Here is a 21,312-nt window from a genome sequence, read left to right as displayed (position 1 = left end):
GAAGATGAGAAAGAATGGAGGGAGTGGGAAGTTGTTGAACCGAGAAGTTTGTTGGAGTAGCTAGCATGATATACTCATGGTTTTGAAATAGAAAGGCAGACTCCACAAAAACAACATGACGTGAAATAAAGACTTTTTGAGTTTTTGGTTCGTAGCATCGAAAGGCATTATGTTCAAGAGAATATCTTATGAATATGCAAGGTGTAGATCTTGGCGCTATGGCATAGGGACGTAGCCACGAATAACATAAACAACCAAATATTCAGAGTTTTTGAAGGTTTGGGGATTTAGAAAATAGTTTTTCAAATAGAGAATAATATTGGAGAACTAGAGTGGGCAGACGATTAATAAAGTAGACGACAGTTTAAAAGGCTACAAACCAAAAGGTTGCTGGCATGGAGGCTTGATGTCGATGTTTGCGTTCAGTAGAACCAACTAGTTGAGGAGTGTGTGGGGGTGACTTAAGGTATTGGATACCACAGGTTGAGAGGTAGGATGTGAGAGCTTGATATTCACCCTCACCATCAGAGTAACTATTTTAATTGTAGACTGAAAGAAGTTTTCGACCAACTTTTTAAAGTTGGTAAAAATTGTTGAAACTTCTGACTTATGACAGAGAGGATAAATCCATGTGTACTTAGTAAAATAGTCTACAAAAATGATATAAAATCTAAACTTATCAAAGGAAGTGACGGGAGCAGGACCCCAAACATTAATATAAATAATTTCAAATGATGCAGAACATGATATGGAAGAAGAACTAAAAGGGAGTCTATGACTTTTATTACTGAGACAGACATCACAATAAAAGTTATTATTTGTAGGAGTAGAAAGAGAACAACGAGAAAGTAATTTATTTTGGATAGAGAGAGAGGGATGACCGAGACAACGATGCAACACATCGATTGGAGCTGCCACTAAGGAGTAAACAGTGGGCTGTTTGAGTTGTGGAACGGACGACCATTCATAAACATTGTCCTTACTCTAATCTTGGACCAAGGATACCCCCGTGTTCAAATCCTTGACAAGAAAAGAGTTAAGAAAGAATTCAATAGAGGTATTATTTTGTTTGTAAAATTGAGAAACAGAAATAAAATTACGTTTAATGTGAGGTGCACACAAAACATCATCGAGTGTAAAAGTTGTGGTAGGTGAATTAAGCATTGTGGAACCAATATAAGTAATAGGAAGTCCTTTACCATCACCGATGATGATATCGTCATGTCCACTATAGTTGTTATGGATCGACAAGTTCTCTAGATCAGAGGTAATGTGGTGGGATGCGCCAGAGTCCACGATCCAATTATCATCAGTAGTGTTTGGAGTAGTTGCGAGATTTGCTTGAGGCAAATGTGATTGTGCAGGAAGTCGGGGTCGAGATCGACAGACCTTTGCAGAGTGACCGACTTTATCACATAATTGGTAGACAACTCTTCGTTGATTTGTGTGTTGAGGGCGCCAGGACTGCTGATGATTGAAGTAGCCACCTTGGTTGTTGTGATTGAAATGTTGATGATGTGGAGGAGGGGTTTGGTCGGAACTCAAAGGTTCAGAAGGTATCTTTGTTGAACCTTTGTTGATAGTCTTGTTATACTGATAGCCTCTCCTCATGGATTTTTGATTGACTTGAGCCGTGATGGATGGTCCTAACAATTTGTCCTCACGCTTGAGATATATATCAAAATCAGTCAACTTGTCGTAGGGTTCTTCGAATGACACTAGTGAATCACGTGCCCGTATTGCTGCTGCCAATTCCTTGTACTCGTCTCCTAGGCCATTAAGGATATGGATAGTAACTTCTTCATAACTAAGGGAATGACCTATCAAGGCTAAGTTATCGATAATAATCTTTATGTTGTGCAGATAATTAATAACAATACTTCCCTCTTGTTTTGTTTTCATAAGTCCGGATAGGAGATTAAGCGAGTTCGTGAACGATTTCCCAGGGTGGTTTGCAACTTGCACCAAGCTTCGACAGTAGTGTCACACGAAGATATGAGTCGGGCGAGGGATCTAGCGACTGAAGCTTGAATTGCTTGAAGAATGAGACGATCTTGGTGTAACCATAGTTTGTGGTCCAGATTTGATACTGGACTGGATGCTCCTGTAATGTTGATCATCGCTGGTGGACAAGGAAGAGAGCCATCGACATAGCCTAGAAGGTCATAGCTAAATAGAAGATTAGAAAATTGAGCACGCTAGGATGCGTAATTGCCACCTTTAGATAATTTGAAGGGGATGAGGGTTGCTATATTTATGGAGAAGATTTGTATGTGGGAAAGTACTATGATTCCCTGTTGGAATAGTAAGTGGAGCAACAATGGTAGATGATGAAGACATATGGAAGATATGGACTACTATGTGGGAGCAAGTAGAAGTATGTAGCAATGACAAGGATCAAAAGAAAAATAAAAAGGAAGAAGTGTTGGTACTTCTACAGTAAGAAGGCAAGAAGAATCAACAAGTTCTACAGTAAAGAGGAAGAAAAATAAAAAGTAAGAAGTGTTGGCACTTTTCTATGGTAAGGAGGGAGGAAGAATAAAAAAAAATTCTGCAGTAAGAAGGAACCAAGAGTGTGTGCTCCTTGCGATGCAAAGTCACCAAATGCGTTGACTGGGCCCAACAAATGCTTAGCGCTGCACCGTAGGCTTGGAACTTAGTGCGGTAGTCATGGTCGAGATTGGAAGCAGGAAAGCTACCGTCGAACGACCGACTGTGGGCGGCGAGTGAGGGGGCAGATCCACCTAGGATCTGGAAAGGGGGGACTGCCACATACGAGGAGAAATTTGGTAGTGGTGTGATGTCGGACAACAAATAACAGCGATGACTCCTCATAATTTCTGCTATGATACCATGAAGAATTAAGAGAATGAAGAAAAACACACTTCAATTAGTTTCATATGAAGTCTATTTATACATGGTGAAAGATAACTTCAATTAGTATCATATGAAGTCTATTTATATATAGTGAAAGATAAGATTTCTTTAACTGAGCAGAGAGATTGCCTCATACAATTGAGAAAATCTTATTTGCTATACAGTTGAGAAAATCTCTCTGTTATCAAAGGAAATATCTCTGTTATCAGATATTACCTCTAACCAGAGGTAGACTTTCTAGAATCAATATCACTAACTAAAATTTCATCTGTGTAGCTAACTAACATAGGTTTTTCGGTGCCAAAATATAAATATAATCTAGAAGTGCTTCGAAGATACCTGTAAATCCATTTAACTATTGTCTAGGGACTTTTTTAGGATCGGAAAGAAATCAACTAACCACACAAATTGCATGAGCAATATTTGACCTTGTGTATACCATGGTATATATCAAATTATCAAATGTTGAAGCATAAGGTACTTGAGGCATAAGGTACTTTGTTCTTATTTTTATCATTTATAGGACACTACTTCAACTCAACTTGAAATGATCTACAAATGGCTAGTAAACATGTTTTTACTTGCTTACATTAAATCTATCAAGAACCTTTTCGATATATCTCTCCTGAGATAACCAAAGTTTATCATTCTTCTTGTCATAAATAATACTTATACAAAGAATATATTTAGTCGGACCTAAGTCTTTCATAGTAACCGTCTTACTTAACTCTCCTTTTAGATTTGTATTTTTCTAAGTATCATGATCAATAAGTAATATATCATCCATATATAATAAGAGAATAGTAAAATTATCATCCAAAAATATCTCACATAAACACGGTGAGAAGTAGTCTTGTTATACCCATGATCAATCATAAAAAGGTTAAACCTTTTATACTAGTATCTTGGTGCCTACTTGAGATTATACAAACTCTTCTTTAACTTGTATGTCGGATTTTCCTTAATTTTGAACCCTTTATGTTGTTCCATGTATATTTCCTCCTCGAAGTTACGGTGAAGAAAAACAGTTTTCACTTCAACCCAAGAATAACTCAAATAAAAAACATCTAAACACCGGAAAAATTTTCTCAAAATCAACCAAATCTTTTACAACTAACTTTTCTTTGTATTTAGGCTGGGAGTAATTTTCTTTCTTTTTCAACCTAAACACTCATTTATTCTTTAATACTCTTTTCCCATTAGGTAATCTTACTAAGTCAAATATATGGTTCTCATATAAGGATTTCATCTTTTCTTGTATGATAGTCAACCACCAACCATCTATCTTTCTGCTCATGTAATAACCTCTTGGTAACTTTCTTGTTCTCCTTCATCAATAAATAACACATTCTTATGAAGAATACCTTTCAAGAAGATCGATTCTCTTAAGTGGATTTTCTTAACTAATGTTTAATTTGTGGTTAATGCTTTGCTTAACATATTTATTAGTATCATCATTTGAGGGCATATCACTATGATCTTCCTGTACATTTCTACCATCATCACTGACTATTGTGGAGGAGGCACTAGACTTAGATCTAAAGAATATTTATTGAATGGCTTTGGCTTCTAAATTTTTTTAAAATTTTCAACAGTCTGATCTTCAAGAAATACCACATCTCTACGATCACTTTTTTTATTTTCAAGATCCCATAATTTGTAACAAAATTTTCCATATACATAATATAAGAAAATACATTGTTTATATTTATCATCAAGCTTTTATCTTTTTGGAATGTGAACAAATGTCCTACAAACAAATATTTTTAAATGATTATAAAAAACATATGTTAGGATTGAGTTGGCACTAAGAGGGGGGGTGAATTAGTGTAGCGGTAAAATTACGTCGGTTCAAAAATCTCGTTCGATAAAATCATGTTAACAAAGTGAGTTTAACTTTGAAAGCATAGGGAATAGTGTGCAGCAAAAGTAACGAAGAAGTAAAGCAGTTTGTAATAAAGATAAATAACAAAACAAAAATGTAAATCGTTTTATAGTGGTTCAGTCGTTGTGACCTATATCAACTCTACTGATTCCTCTTCCGTCGAGGCCACCGGAATCCACTAACGATCTTCCTTCAATGGGCGAAGATCAACTACCCTTTTACACCCTTCTTCTCCTTTTTATAGGTTTAGGAGACAACTTTTACACCCCCACTTACTCCTCTCTTAAACTGTATTAACACTTAGAGCTTTTAGAGGAGTTCTCATAAGGTTACAATAGCGTTTTTCTTCTTTTTTACTCTCAATTCTTTTGTAAGTTAACCATGGATGAGAGGGATATTTATAGGTCTCAAGTGGATTTAAACTTGGAGCCTAAAAATATATCATCCTCGGTTTTTAGGGTACTGGCGGTACCACCGCCTGCAGCACTAACACTGGGTGGTACCACTACTCAGTATGGCGATACCACCACCCAAACCGATGGTAGCACCTCCTGACACAGTCTCAGAGATTGTGCCAAGATGGTTCCACCTGTTGGGTCACTGTTTGGACCTTTTTACTTAGCCCAACACAGCCCAAACTTGGGCCCAACTGGCCCCTACTTGAGTTGGCCCAATTCCAACCCATTTACGCCTAAAACCTACTTCGATCTAGATAATTATTACAAAGCTAATCAAATGTTATCTGATATGTCATTGGTTCATCGACGCCTCATCCAATTCTTTGGCGCATCGTCCTCTCTTGCGGCCTATTGCCCAATTGGCTAATTGACCTCCGCAACTCTGATTTCTTTGGTACAATTTCCACTCTTCTTGGCCCGATGCCCGATCTCATGGCCCGAGGCCTTCTGTTGATACGTCGACCGATCCTCCGGCTCAACGTCCAATCTTCTGACATGTTCCACTCCGGCACAACATGATTCTTCCTGCTTTAATTCTCTCTCCTTGATCGAAGCTTCATGCGTCACTCAAAATGCAGATCATATAAACACTATCAATTGGTTTCATCATCAAAATATGAGATTTAACAATCTCCCCCTTTTTGATGATGACAATCAATTGATCCTTAACTCCCCTATCAATATGCCATTTGATAGAAACATTGAATTCAAATCGAATTCAAGTTAAAGCAAATTTAATCATGAATCCAAGCAACATATCATCATAAAATCATGCACAATCAAAATTTTAATACATCATTCCATGCAGGATTGTCATAATAACTTCTCTCCCTTTGTCATCAACAAAAAGGAGAAGTGCATCTAGCTAGTTTTTGAGATACGTAAGTTTTACAACATACAAGCAAGCAAATTTTTTCATCACTTTACATCATGCATAATCACCAAATCATCATTTAATTTTAAAGATGTGCAAGATTGTAAATTTTGCAAGTTTGTGTTTTTGCTTCTTAAGATAGACAAGCTAGCAATTTTTGGTGATGTTCAAGATAGTGATTTTTTGCTTCTTTATTCTCTTTTGAGAAGTGTAATTTTTTGCTTCCTTTGCAAAGCGCAAGCTAGTAAAATTTTACATCATTTTACAACATGCAAGTTAGTAATTTGGCAAGTGTTACTTCTCTTTGAAGTATGAAGGCTAACAAGTTTTTGAAAAATAATGCAAGATAGTAAGCTAGCAAGATAGCAATGCATCATTTTTAGAATATGCAAGCTAGCAAATTTTACTCCCCCTTTGTCATTGTCAAAAAGAAGGAAGAATACAATTTTATAATTTATTTTTTCCTTTACAATAATTTTCAAAGCATGACGAAGATAAATAACAAATTTACATCAATATTATAATCATTTTTTCAATCATAAAAAATGAAAGATTAAGTCATGATTTTTTGACATATCTCTTCTTTTGTATATAGAAGGAATGATAGGGAAGCAATCTTGATTCAAAAAGAAGATTCAAGTCTAAAAATCGAGAAATCAAGATCATGATCCGAAAAATATATAAGAAAAATTTATGTGTTTGGGAGATCTAACATGTCTAAGTTTATCATTCAAACTAGCAAATTTGGTTCTCTTGAGATGCTAGCTATTTTCTTTCCCCTTTTTGTCATTGTAAACAAGAAAGTAAAAGGGAAGAACATAATGGTGAAAATGTTCAAGTCATCATAAAAAAAAATTAATTTTGTGATGAGATATATAATTTATGAATACAAAGGGATATCATTAATAAATCATGACATAAAATATATTAATATCAAATCATGAATGTCACAAGACATGATTTATTTCAACAAATCTCTTCTTTTATAAATAGCAAAAAGAAACATAGAAGATCAAATGATATAATATCTTGATTCATGCATAAGAAATCTCAAGTTATAAATCTCAAAAAATCAAGATAAAGCTTATTCAAATTCAAATCGTCAAATCAAAATCATTTTCAAAAGATTCATAAAAAAAACATAGATAGATTCATTAATCTCTCCTTTTTTTTTCATCAATGATTCAATTATATTATGAGATATACAAATCATAATTACAAATGAGTCATATAAAAATCATGATATAAAGGATATTAATATGAAAGATCAATTTGTGAATGATTCATATTGACAAATCTTCTTTTTAGTAAATAACGAATAGAATCATAGGAGATCAAATAAGATATTTTGATTCAAATAAATCTCAAATATTAATGTCAAGAATCAAGATTCGTTTAAATAAATCTTCTCACAAGTAAATCATATGTGAATCAAGAAAAAATATTTCATATAAAATACACCTCAAGTCACAAACATCGATAAACGGTTCGATTGGATATATCATCTCATCATTAAAACAAATCATACAAAAAGGAATCCAAAATCATCATCAAAATCACCTTTCAAAAAATTCAATGAAAGCAACGTAGATAGATTCCTATAAAATTAAAGATAGCTCAAATTCTTTTGGTTCAAAATTTTGTGATTGATTTCATGTTCAAGTCTTTCATACAAAAGTCATGCTTCATTATTTATAATCGAAAAGCAATACAAAAATCATAGAAATCATTAAGCTCAATAAACTATAAATTACCCAAAAATCATTATTACTTCAAATCACCATGCATAATTCTAAAATCGTCAAGCATGATACTAAGACTTTTTAACATTTCCATTATATCATTACATCATTAGGCATAATTAAATAGTCAAGCATAATTTCATTAAACATGAAATATTTTTAATCAAAATTATTTTATTTGTTATAGTAATGCAATTTTCTTTTTAAGTGAATCTAACTTTTTTTAATTGTCATGATCAATTTTTTTTAATTTTTTTAAAACACTAGAAAGAAAAGCATGATCTCCTTTTATTTAATTTTTACTAACTAATTTAAAAACAACTCATGAAAAGAATTAAGTACTTTCAAAATAAACTAAGGGAGTTTTGGGTGAGTCATTTACCTCATTGTCGAGAGCCGTTAAGGCATAGTTTGCTACCTTGCTTTTGTTGGTTTGTTTTTTATCTTCAGATGAACTCGATTCATCCTTTGACAACTTCTTCAGTTTTATAGTTATCTTTGGAGTGACCCGGCTTCTTACGTTCATAGCAAGTAGTCGTGTTCTTTTTAAGTTTGTTTTTCTTTTTTGATTCTTATTTTAAGAACTTTTTAAGCTTTATTATGAGAAGTTCATGTTGATCATCACTTGAGCTTTCACTCGAGTGGTCTTCTTTTGTTCTATATGTAAAATCTTTCATGTTCTTTGTAAGGTTGTTCTTAAGTTCGTCAAGTGCCACATAAGTCATTTCGTAGGTCATCAAAGACTCAATAAGTTCTTCAAGAGAGAAGTATTCAAATCCTTAGCCTCTTGAATGGTCATTACTTCAGGATCCTAATTTTTAGAAAGAGATCGTAAAACTTTATTAACAAGTTCAAGATTCAAAAAACATTTGCCAATAGCTTTTAAGCCATTAACGACATTCGTAAAATGGGTGTACATGTCAACAATGGTTTCGCTTGGCTTCATTCAAAATAGTTTAAAATCATGCATTAAAAGATTAAATTTAAACTCTTTAACTCTATTCATGCCTTCATGAGTGATTTCGAGTATGTGCCAAATATCAAAAGTCATTTCACAAATAGACACTCGATTGAACTCATTTTTATCTAAAGCACAAAACAAGCCATTCATAGTCTTGGCATTTAAAGAGAAAGTCTTCTTTTCCAACTCATTCCAATTGTTCATTAGAAGAGAAGACTTTTGAAAGCTGTTTTCCATAATGTTTCATAAATTTAAATCAATAGAAAGCAAGAAAACTCTCATTCGAGTTTTCCAATATTTGTAGTATGTCCCATTGAATATAAGAGGACGAATGATAGAAAATCCCTCTTGAAAGTCGAAAAGAGTCATTTTTCTCAGGTGTTAAACCAAACAAGAAAATCGTGTCTCTGATACCAATTGTTAGGATCGAGTTGATACTAAGAGAGGGGGGTGAATTAATGCAGTGGTAAAATTACGTTGGTTCAAAAATCTCGTTCGATAAAATCATTTCAATAAAGTGAGTTTAACTTTGAAAGCATACGAAAGGGTGTGCAGCAAAAGTAATGAGGAAGTAAAGCATTTTGCAATAAAGATAAACAACAAAACAGAAATGCAAACTATTTTATAGTAGTTCAGTCGTCGTGACCTACATCTATTCCACCGATTCATCTTCCGTCGAGGCCACCGGCATCTACTAATGATCTTCTTTCAATGGGCAAAGATCAACTACCCTTTTACACTCTTCTTCTCCTTTTCACAAGTTTAGGAGATAACCTTTACACCCCCATTTACTCCTCTCTTAAACTATACTAACACTTAGAGCTTTTAGAGGAGTTTTCACAAGATTACAACAGCGTTTTTCTTCTTTTTGGCTCTCAATTCTTGTGTAAGTTAACAAGGGATGAGAGGGATATTTATAGGCCTCAAGTGGATTCAAACTTGGAGCCTAAAAGTGTCTCATCCCCGGTTTTCGAGGTACTGGCGGTACCACCGCCTGCAGCACTAACACTGGGTGGTACCACCACCCAGTCTGGTAGTACCATCGCTTGACACCTTGCCACTGGGTGATACCACCTCCCTGTCTGATGGTACCATCACCTGATAGTCTCTCGGAGATTGTGTTTGGGTGGTACCACCGCTTGACACAATCTCGGAGACTATGCTATGATGTGTTTGGGCGGTACCAAACATGGGCCTAACTAGTCCCTAATTGAGTTGGCCTAATTCCAACCCAATTATGCCTAAAACCTACTTCGATCTAGACAATTATTACAAAGTCAATCAAATGTTGTTCAGCATGTCATTGGTTCATCGACGCGTCATCCTCTCTTATGACCTATTACTCAATCAGCTAGTTGACATTCGCAACTCCGATTTCCTTAGTATAATTTTTGCTCTTCTTGGCCTGATGCCCGATCTCATGGCCTGAGGCCTTCTGTCGATATGTCGATTGATCCTCCGGCTCGACGTCCAATCTTCTGATATGTTCCACTCTGGCTAATATGATTCTTCCTACTTTAATTGTCTCTCCCTGATTGAAACTTTCTGCATTACTTAAAACATAAATCAGATAAATACTATCAATTAATTTTATCATCAAAATATAAGATTCAACAACATCTTTCCTTGTCCATACTCTTTCTGACATATCTCCATCGAGTGGTAGGAGAAAGGTTGATTAAGTCCACTATAGTTTTTGTAACTTCACCCCAGAAGAACTTAAAAAGTTTAGAATGAGAGAAAAATTTCATTGATTCGGAAATTTTTTTTCGATACAATCATTTCGATAAAGCCTATATCTGAAAGTAATGAAAATAATGATTTAAAGTAAATGCAAAGTGTAGAATGCAGCTAAGTAGTGAAAGAAAGCAGTAAGGAAAGAACACACTGGATTTATAGTGGTTTGGTCAATGTGACCTACATTCACTTCCGATTCCTCCTCCGTTGAGGTCACCAACGTCCACTAATGGTCTTCCTTTAATAGGCGAAGACTAACTCTCTTCTTACAAAGCTTTCTCCTTTTCACGGGTTTAGGAGACAACTCTTACAACCCTCACACTTCTTCTTGAATGATTACAAAGCTGAAGAAAGAGGAGGAGGACTCTTAGCTCTTTTTACAATACTTTTACACCCCCCCCAACACTCAAAATTTTTTTTATACTATGTTATAGCCTTTGTTACCCTTTCATGCAGAAAGGAATGGAGTATTTATAGGCCCTAAAGGTTTCAGAATTGGAGCAAAAAGGTGTCTCTTCTCGGATTTTCGAGGTATTGGCGGTACCACATCCATTATTGGGTGGTACCATTGCTTAACACTCTGACACTGGATGGTACCACCGCCCAGTCTGGTGGTGCTACTACCTGATAGAGCCTTAGAGACTGAGCTCTGGTGGTACCACCGCCTGACCGGGTGGTACCACCACTTGATAGCATTAACTGTCGGCGGTGCCACCGCCCAGACCACCTCAGAGGTTGAGCCTCAAGCGGTTCCACCGCCCGCCCTAGGCGGTGCCACCGCCTGGCATGGCTCTAAGTGGCCGAGTGGGCCTTCCATCCAACCTAACTCAGCCCTATCTTGGGCCCAGTTGGCCCGTAACTGAGTTAGTGGAATTACCTCTCAATCCTAACTTAATCTAAGTTCTAACTACGATAATTAAGGTATTAACTAAGCAATCTTTTTTCGGTATGTCAATCGTTCTTCGGGCAAAGTCTCGATGAACTTCAGGTTAACTTTCAGCTAGCTTTTGGCGAACTCCCAATGAACTCTTAGCGAACTCCTTACGAACTCTCAGCGAACTCCCGATGAACTCTTGGTGAGCTTTTGACGAACTCCCGATGAACTCTCAGCAAACTCCCGACGAACTCTCGGCGAGCTTCCGACACATCGTTCGAATCTTTATCATATCATCTGATCTTTGACTCTGACCCAATATCTACTTTATGCCTTATCCAGTATCGTAGTTAATCCTATAATACTTATCTCAACACATGGATTATATCATTAATTTATCAATTGATTTTATCATCAAAATCTGAGATTCAATAATCTCCCCCTTTTTGATGATGTCAATCAATTGATGACGGAGTTAACTTTAACACCCCCTATCTATATGCTACATTGAGATAAAACAAACTTAAATTCATAAGCAATCACAACCTTTGAATTCAAGTTAAACACTTTCGATCATAGTGATCAAATGCAATATATCATATCAAAATATCAATATGTTGTGCACTATTAAAACATGCAAAAATTCAGAACCTTACATTTCATCCTCACTATATACTGTTGAATCTCGGATTTTGATGATGAAGCCAATTAATAATGTTATGATCTAATCTGCGTTTTGAGTGACGCAAGACTAGCTTCGATCAAAGAGAGGAAAATTGATTGAAGTAGGAGGAATCAGATGTTGGGCCGGAGTTGAACATGTCAGAAGATTAGACGTCGGGCCGGAGGATTGGTCGATGTGTTGGCAGAAGGCTTCGTGCCGTGAATTCAAGCATTGGGTCGAAGGATCATACATTGCGCTAATGAGATCAGAAGTTGCGAGAGTCAACATGCCGATTGGATAAATACGCCTAAAGAGAGGACAATGCGTCGAAGGATCGGACGAAGCACTAGAAGAACTAATAACATACCGGATAATAGATGATTCGTGCTTTGTAATAATTTGTCTAGATCAAGTTAGTTTATGTCATAATTGAGTTTGTTTTGGGTGTAACCCTTTCAACTCAATTAGGGGCCCATTGGGTCTGAGTTGAGACTGTTTTGGGCCAAGTGGAAGGCTCATTCGGTCACCCAAAGTTAGGAGGAACCACCCATGAGCTGGAAAAGTCAATAGTACATTTTTCCATATTGTCAGGTGGTAGTACTGCTAGATTGGGTGGTGGTATCACCCAACACAGGTGATGGTACCGCTAGTACCCCGAAAACTAGGGATGAGACACTTTTAGACTCAAGTTTGAAACCATTTGGGGCCTATAAATACCCCTCTCATCCCTGCTTAGATTACATAAGAACTGAGAGCAAAAAGAAAGAGAAATGCTATTGTAATCTTATGAGAACTCCTTTCAAGCTCTAAGTATTGGTGAAGTTTAAGAGAGGAGGTAGTAGAGGTGTAAAGGTTCTCTCTCGAACCTGTCAAAAGAAGAATCGAGTTGTAAGGGTAGTTGATCTTTACCTATTGAAAGATGATTGATAGTGGAAGTCAGTAGCCTCGAGTGAAGAGGAATCAGGAGTGGATGTAGGTCACGAAGATCGACCCACTATAAAACATAGTTTGTATTTCTATTCTTGCTATTTACCTTTACTAAAGATTGTCTTACTTGTTTATTGCTTTAACTATACTTATGAATGAGTTTTCAAGTTAAACTCATCTTTCCGACATCGGTTTTTATCGAAACAAAGGTTTTTAGAACTGATGTGATTTTTATCGTAACCACTAATTCACCCCCCCCCCCTCTTAGTACCGACTTGATCCTAACAATTGATATCAAAGCCACGTTTTTCTCATTTGGTTTAACACCCAAGAGAAATGACTCTTTTCGGTTTTCAAGAGGGTTACTTTATCATTCGTCCTCTTATGTTCAATGGGACGGACTACACTTATTGGAAAACTCGGATGAGAGTTTTCTTACTTTCTATAACCTTTGATTTATGGAATATTGTTGAATTTGGTTTTTAAACACCTTCTAAATCTATGAATGAATAGAGTGATTTTGAGAAAAAATCTTTTTACTTGAATGCAAAAGCTATGAATGCTTTGTTTTGTACTTTGGATAAAAACGAGTTTAATCGGATTTTCATTTGTGAAACTGCGCATGACATTTGGCACACACTTGAAATCATATACAAATGTACTAGTAGAGTTAAAGACTCAAAAATTAATCTTTTGATGCATGATTTTGAGTTGTTTCATATAAAACCAAGCGAAACTATTGTTGACATGTACACCCGTTTTACGGATATCGTCAATAGTTTAAAAGCACTTGGTAAAAGTTTTTTAAATCTTAAACTTGTGAATAAAGTTTTATGTTCTCTTTTTAAAAACTAGAATTCAAAAGTAATTACCATACAAGAGACAAAGGAATTAAATAAATTTTCACTTGAAGAACTTAAACAAATTCAAAAGTAACTGCCATACTAGACATAAGTCTTTGATGACCTGTGAAATGACTTATGTGGCATATGATGAACTTGAGAACAACCTTCCAAATAACAGGAAGGATTTTGCACTTAGAATAAAAGAAGACCACTTAAGCGCGCTCAAGTGATGATGATGACATAGAACTCCTCAATATAAAATCTGAAAAGTTCATGAAACAAAAATTAAAGAATAAAAACAAACTTAAAAAGAACACTACTACTTGTTATGAATGCAATAAGCCGAGGCACTCCAAAGTTGAGTATATAAAATTGAAGAAAAAGTTGCCAAAGAAAAAGGAACCACTTAAGGACAAATTGAGTGCATCCGAAGACGAGGAGTAAACCAACAAAGAAGAGGTGGCCTTTCACAATGAGGTATGTAACTCACCCGAAATGTATTTGCCTTATTTTAAAATTATTGAATTTTGTATTTTGATGATAAAACCAATTGATAATTATATTTATGTTTTAATTTACGTTTTAAGTGACGCAGTATGCTTTGATCAGGATGAGACAATTAAAGTAGGAAAAATCATGTTGGGCCAGAGGAACATATTAGAAGATTGGACGTCGGGCCAGTGGATCGGTCGACGTATCAACAAAAGGCTTTCGGCCGTGGATTCTGGCATTGGGCCAAGAAGAGTGGGTGTTGCACCAAGGATATCGGAGTTGTGGAGTCAACTAGCTGATTGGGCAATAGGCCGTAGGAGAGGACGGTGCACCGAAGAATCGGACGAAGCATTGAGGGGCCAATGACATGCCAAACAACTTGATTAATGCTTAGTATTAATTATCTAGATCGAAGTTTGTTTTATATGTGAAGGATTGACTACGATGGCAGTAAGACATGTAGCAGGTGTTACGCCGGAGTCAAGACCAAGATCACGTTGGGAGTTCGAGAGTTCGACGGAAGTCCGGACGGTCGTCGGAGGTTTTACGGGAACAAATCCGAGAAGTCCAAGAGCTTGCCAAAGAAGCTCGTTGGAACTCGCCAAGAGGTTCGTCGCAAGTCAAGGAGTTTGCTGGAAGTCCGCCGGAGCATCATCGAGGGTTTGTCGGATGTTCGTCGAAAGTTCGTCGGAAGCTCGCCGGAAGAAGCAATTGACGCACCAGAACACGAGTTACAGTATTAATATCTTAAATATCATAGTTAGCATGAAGATTAAGTTAGGAATGGAAGATGATCCCATTAACTTAATCTGGGGCCAATTGGGCCCTTGACAGACCCAAATTGGGCCGAATGGATCAGCCCATTCAGACCCAGATTTCCTGGCCGACGGTGGCACTATTAGGGCCAGCGGTGGCACCGCCCAGAAGCTCAATCTTTGAGTGAAGTCAAGCAGTGGTAACCGTCCCTATCAAGCGATGGTACCGCCTGAGCTCGGTCTCCGAGTGAAGTCAGGCGGTGGTACCGCCCCTGTCAGGCAGTGGTACTGCTTGAGCTCGGTCTCTGAGCGAAGTCAGGCAGTGGTACCGCCCCTGTCAAGTAGTGGTACCGCCTGAGCTTGGTCTCCTAGTAGTGTCAGGCGGTAGTACCGCCCAGTTCTGGCAGTGGTTGTTGAATCTCGTATTTTGATGATGAAACCACTTGATATGTGTTTATAATTTAAACTGCATTTTGAGTGATGCAGGTCTACTCGATCAGGATTAGACAGTTAACGCAGGAGGAATTGACGTTGCGCCGGAGGAGATCACATCAAGATATTGGACGGCAGAAGGCTTCGGACGTCGGGCATCGGGCCAAGGAGAGCGAAATTGTGACAAGGATATCGGGGTTGAGGAGGTCAACTGCCGATTGGGCAACAAGCTGCAAGAGAGGACGATGCACCGAAGAATCGGATGAAGCGCCAACCAATGACGTGCCGGGCAACAGAATGTCAATTCGCGTTGTAATAATTGTCTAGATCGGAGTAGAGTTTTAGCTTGTGTGTGCAGGATTAACTACGATAACGACGAAGACATAAAGCAAAACAAAGTGTCGGAGTCAAGCACGAAGGATTCATTACGAGTTCGAGAGTTCGACGGAAGTCCGAAGGTTCGTCGGGAATGCTGCCGGAACTAGCCGAGAATGAGTAGTGAGCTTGCCGAAGGGTTTTTCGGAAGCTCGCCGGAAGGTTCGTTGGAAGTTCGCGGAGCTCGCCGAGAAAGATCGAAGCTTGCCGAAGAAGCTCGTTGGAACTCATCAAGATCAAATCGTGAAGTCTAGGAGCTTGTCGGGAGTCCGCAGAATGGTTTCCGAGAGTTTATCAGAAAACCATCGGAAGTTCGTCGGAAGCTCGCCGGAAGAAGTCTTGACTTACGGACTTTGTAATAGCTTAGAAAATGTCTTTAAATTTATAGTTAGCACATTACTTAGGGTTAGGATTAGGTGTTAATCCTATAAACCAAGTAGGGGCCAATTGGGCTCTAGTTCGGACTGATTTGGGCCAATTTTGGAGCCCAACCAGTGAGTTGAAATAGTGTAGGCGGTGGCACCGCCAGATTTGACGGTGGCACCGCCTAGCACCCGAGAGCCAGGTGGTGGCACCGCCCAGCACCCAAGAGCTAGGCGGTGGCACCGCTTGGCTGGGCGGTGGCACCGCCAGCATCGGGAACCAAAGAGAATTCAAATTTTGGAGCCCAAATTTGAATCCTCTTGAGGCCTATAAATACCCCTCAAATCTCAGCTGAGATTACAACCTTTTGAAAAGCAATAGTTTGAGTTAAGAGCCTTAGAATAGTCTTTGCAAGCCTTGTTTTTCATATTGCTTAAGTGTTCACCTCCTCCCATTTTATTGAAAAGAATTGTAAGAGTGTGAACCACTTATAAAGGTTGTAAGAGGGGTATTAGTCCTTCCCCTACAAGAAATTTGCTAGTGGAAGTTGGAAGCCTCTTCGAGGAAGGCTTCGCAAGTGGATGTAGGTCATTTTGACCGAACCACTTTAAAAACTACTGCGTTATCTGGTTTGCATCCTACTCTTGCCATTTACATACTGCAAACTTCTCTACTTAGTTACTACGCTTCCATACGTTTCTAAGTTATCAAGCTTCTAAAATCGGTTTCCATTGATATTGTTTTTCATCGTACGAAAGATTTATCAAAACCGAAGTTTTAATCCGCTGCACTAATTCACCCCCCCCTCTTAGTGCCGCTCCGATCCTAACAATTGGTATCAGAGTCCGGTATTTCTCATTTCTGATTTACACCTGAGAGAAATGACTCTTCATGGCTTTCAAGAGGGCTTATCGGTTTTTCGTCCACCGTTGTTTAACGGATTGGACTACACTTATTGGAAAACTCGAATGAGAGTTTTCTTGATTTCTATGAATTTGGATTTATGGAATATCGTTGAAAACAGTTTTCAACTTCCCTCTAAACCGATGAACGAATGGTCGGATTTGGAGAAGAAGTATTTTTCTTTAAACGCAAAGGCTATGAATGTCTTATTTTGCGCTTTGGACAAAACTAAGTTCAATCGGATTTCAACGTGCAAAACGGCTTTTGATATTTGGCGAACACTTGAAATCACGCACGAGAGAACTAGTAGAGTCAAAGATTCGAAAGTTAACATTTTATTGCATGATTTTGAGCTTTTTCGAATACAACCAAGCGAGACTATAGGCGACATGTACACCCGTTTCACGGATGTCGTCAATAATCTAAGTGTTCTTGGTAAATCTTTTTCGAATTTTGATCTCGTGAGCAAGATCTTAAGATCCCTTCCAAAAAGGTGGGATCCTAAAATAACCACAATACAAGAAACAAAAGATTTAAATATTTTTTCACTTGAAGAACTAATTGGTTCATTGATGACACATGAAATGGTTCACAATACACATGATGAACATGATGAATAAAATCACCTTCCAAAGAACAGGAAGGATTTGGAACTCCGGACAAATGAATACTACTTGAGCGATGACTCAAGTGATGAGGACAATGTTGAACTTGAACTTCGAACACTAAACCTTAATAAGTTTATTAAACAAAAATCTAAAATAAACAATGAACTTGAACGGAGGAAGATGCCAAAGAAGAGGAAGGCAACCAAGGATGAATCAAAAACTTCCAAAGGCGAAACGACGAATTGGGCTTTGATGGGCTTCGACTACAAGGTAAGTAACTCAACTCTCTTGAATTATTTTGAAATTACTTAAAGCCCTTCATGAGTGCTTAATTTAGATAGTAGGAATAGGAAATAAAAAAATTGTTTTTAAAAAATCATATCATGTTTTTCTTTGTAGCATCTTTGAAAAATTAAAAAATTTGATCATGAAAAGTATATTGCAAAGGTTTCATGCATGTTATGTTTTGAAATGTTGAATGATGCAATATTAGGGATGATAATATGATATGTGATAATGCTTAGGATTAATCCATACATATGTATACGTCATGCATGAGTTTTTGAAGTAAATGTTGATTTGAACTTCTCATTTTAGATTAATATGCTTTTGGTCTAATCATTTTTATGATGAATTAAGATGACATTCTCATGACATATTAAGATGACATAGTGCATGTACATCTATGTATGAATTTCTTGATAGTCTTTTGATGATAGACGTGATATCATGATGTGTTTGGTCTTAACGGCTTCATGATGAAACTTATATTTCAATTTTAAATGATGATACTTGTTTTCACAAAAAGACTTGAATACCCTCATGAAATCAATTGTATGAAATGGAAATAATTTTCTATCCTATTGAGATTAATGAATTTATTTTACCAATCTTGTGAATCTCATGAAAATATACATGATGAATATTTTATAAATGAGTTGTCTTATAAGATTTTGCCTTTACGTCTTGAACTTTCATGCTTATATTGATTTGGCACATAAAGACTAAGGCATGCTTAGATGAAAAAGAATCACTTAAAAAATGCTTTTCCCATCTGATCGAGATTAATGATTTTATGATATTTTGTGAATCTTGAAATTGATTTTGATGACTTGATTATGAGTTTCAAGTTACCGATTTGATTTGAATAAGTTTTATTTAAATCATAATCTTGATCTTGCAAAATTGGAATCACAAATAATATCTTTTGGTATTCATGAATTGATACTCACAATATGAAAGTATTGGTATTCATGACTTGAATTTGATTGAAACATTGCATGCTTAAATTAATCATTCTCCTATGTTTCAAAAATTCTTTAAAAGCCTTATGAGATGACTAAAAATTAATTTGCTTTATGATGAATCACGAATCATGACTTGATCTATGATATTGATATATTGATTGTATAATTCTTTTACTCTATTAAAAGGATTTATTGAATGAATCATGTCCTTCTTGAATTTTCTTGATATCATGACATGATTTTGTAAGTTGGCTTGTATAATGATTAAAATCTTTTGGCCACTGATTTCTCCCTTCTTTTCGGTAATGACAAAGGGGGAGAAACATATGAATTGATACTATGAGTGCCATATTTGAATGATAAATATATGAATTAATGCTATAAGTGCCATATTTGAATTTGAATTATGTTAAGATATCAAAAGAATGCCATATTTGAATTTGAATTATGTTAAGATATCAAAAGAAGCTTGCATCGAAATATATGGTAAATTGATAATCAAAATGCTATGATTGCCATATGCCATGTTTGCATCATATTAAGATATCAAGAACTTGCATTGTAATTTTACTTGCTGATATCTTGTCATGTGATGAAATGCTACGATTTGTTGCTAAAATGATGCATGCAATACTTATGCTTTTTATGTGATGTATTACATATGATGTGAATCATGATTAATATTGCCTAATTTGAATTCAAGGTTTATCTCAATTATAGAATTTTTAAATAAGAATGATTACTCACCTTTGTCATGATTTAGAAATTGACATAAAGGGTCTTCCCTTCCTTTTGACAATGACTAAGGGGGAGATAGCTAGCTTGCACAATTCATGAAGAAAGTAAAAATTATACTTCTCAAAAGAGAAGAAATTGCTATCTTGAATATCACCGAGAATTGCTAGCTTGAAACATCAAGAAAATGCAAAAATGTGCTATCGTGCCTATCTCAAGAAAAGCAAATATGCCAACTTGCATATATTTGAATTTGCTAGCTTATAAAACTTGCATATTTCAAGAAGCAAGAGTTGCTTTCTTGAACATCTCTAAATTGCAAGCTTGCAAGTTCTAAAATGTTGTAAAATTGCTAGATTGCATGATGATAAAAATTTAATATTATGTTTTTCATGCAATGAGTTGAACCCATATAACAAACACTTAGATTGTGGTACTTCTTCTTTTTGTTGATGACAAAGGGGGAGAAGTATGTTGATGACATGACATGTGATGCATAAGTTTATATATATGTTCATGATGATGTGTTGCAAGTATTCATGATGAATATTGCAATGACTTAAATTCAGTTTGAATTCAAGGTTCTATCAATATGGCATATTGATAGGGGGAGTTTGTTTAAACTCCGGGAGTTAAAGTTAACTCCATCATCAAGTGGTTGTCATCATCAAAAAGGGGGAGATTGTTGAATCTTGTATTTTGATGATGAAACCACTTGATATGTGTTTATAATTTAGACTGCATTTTGAGTGATGCGGGTCTACTCGATCAGGATTAGACAGTTAACGCAGGAGGAATTGACGTTGCGCCGGAGGAGATCACATCAAGATATTGGACGGCAGAAGGCTTCGGACGTCGGGCATCGGGCCAAGGAGAGCGAAATTGCGCCAAGGATATCGGGGTTGCGGAGGTCAACCGCCGATTAGGCAATAAGCCGCAAGAGAGGATGATGCACCGAAGAATCGGACGAAGCGCCAACCAATGATGTGCCGGGCAACAGAATGTCAATTCGCGTTGTAATAATTGTCTAGATCGGAGTAGAGTTTTAGCTTGTGTGTGCAGGATTAACTACGATAACGACGAAGACATAAAGCAAAACAAAGTGTCGGAGTCAAGCACGAAGGATTCGTTACGAGTTCGAGAGTTCGACGGAAGTCCGAAGGTTCGTCGGGAATGCTGCCGGAACTAGCCGAGAATGAGTAGGGAGCTTGTCGAAGGTTTTTCGGAAGCTCGCCGGAAGGTTCGTTGGAAGTTCGCGGAGCTCGCCGAGAAAGATCGGTGCTTGCCGAAGAAGCTCGTTGGAACTCGTCAATATCAAATCGTGAAGTCTAGGAGCTTGCCGGGAGTCCGTAGAATGGTTTCCGAGAGTTTATCAGAAAACCATCAGAAGTTCGCCGGAAGCTCGCCGGAAGAAGTCTTGACTTACGGACTTTGTAATAGCTTAGAAAATGTCTTTAAATTCATAGTTAGCACGTTACTTAGGGTTAGGATTAGGTGTTAATCCTATAAACCAAGTAGGGGCCAATTGGGCTCTAGTTCGGACTGGTTTGAGCCAATT

The sequence above is a fragment of the Musa acuminata genome, chromosome BXJ3-10 (assembly GCF_036884655.1).
Source record: "Musa acuminata AAA Group cultivar baxijiao chromosome BXJ3-10, Cavendish_Baxijiao_AAA, whole genome shotgun sequence".
Taxonomy (NCBI): Eukaryota; Viridiplantae; Streptophyta; class Magnoliopsida; order Zingiberales; family Musaceae; genus Musa; species Musa acuminata.
The sequence above is the reverse complement of the archived record's forward strand: the minus strand, read 5'-3'. Positions refer to the sequence as shown.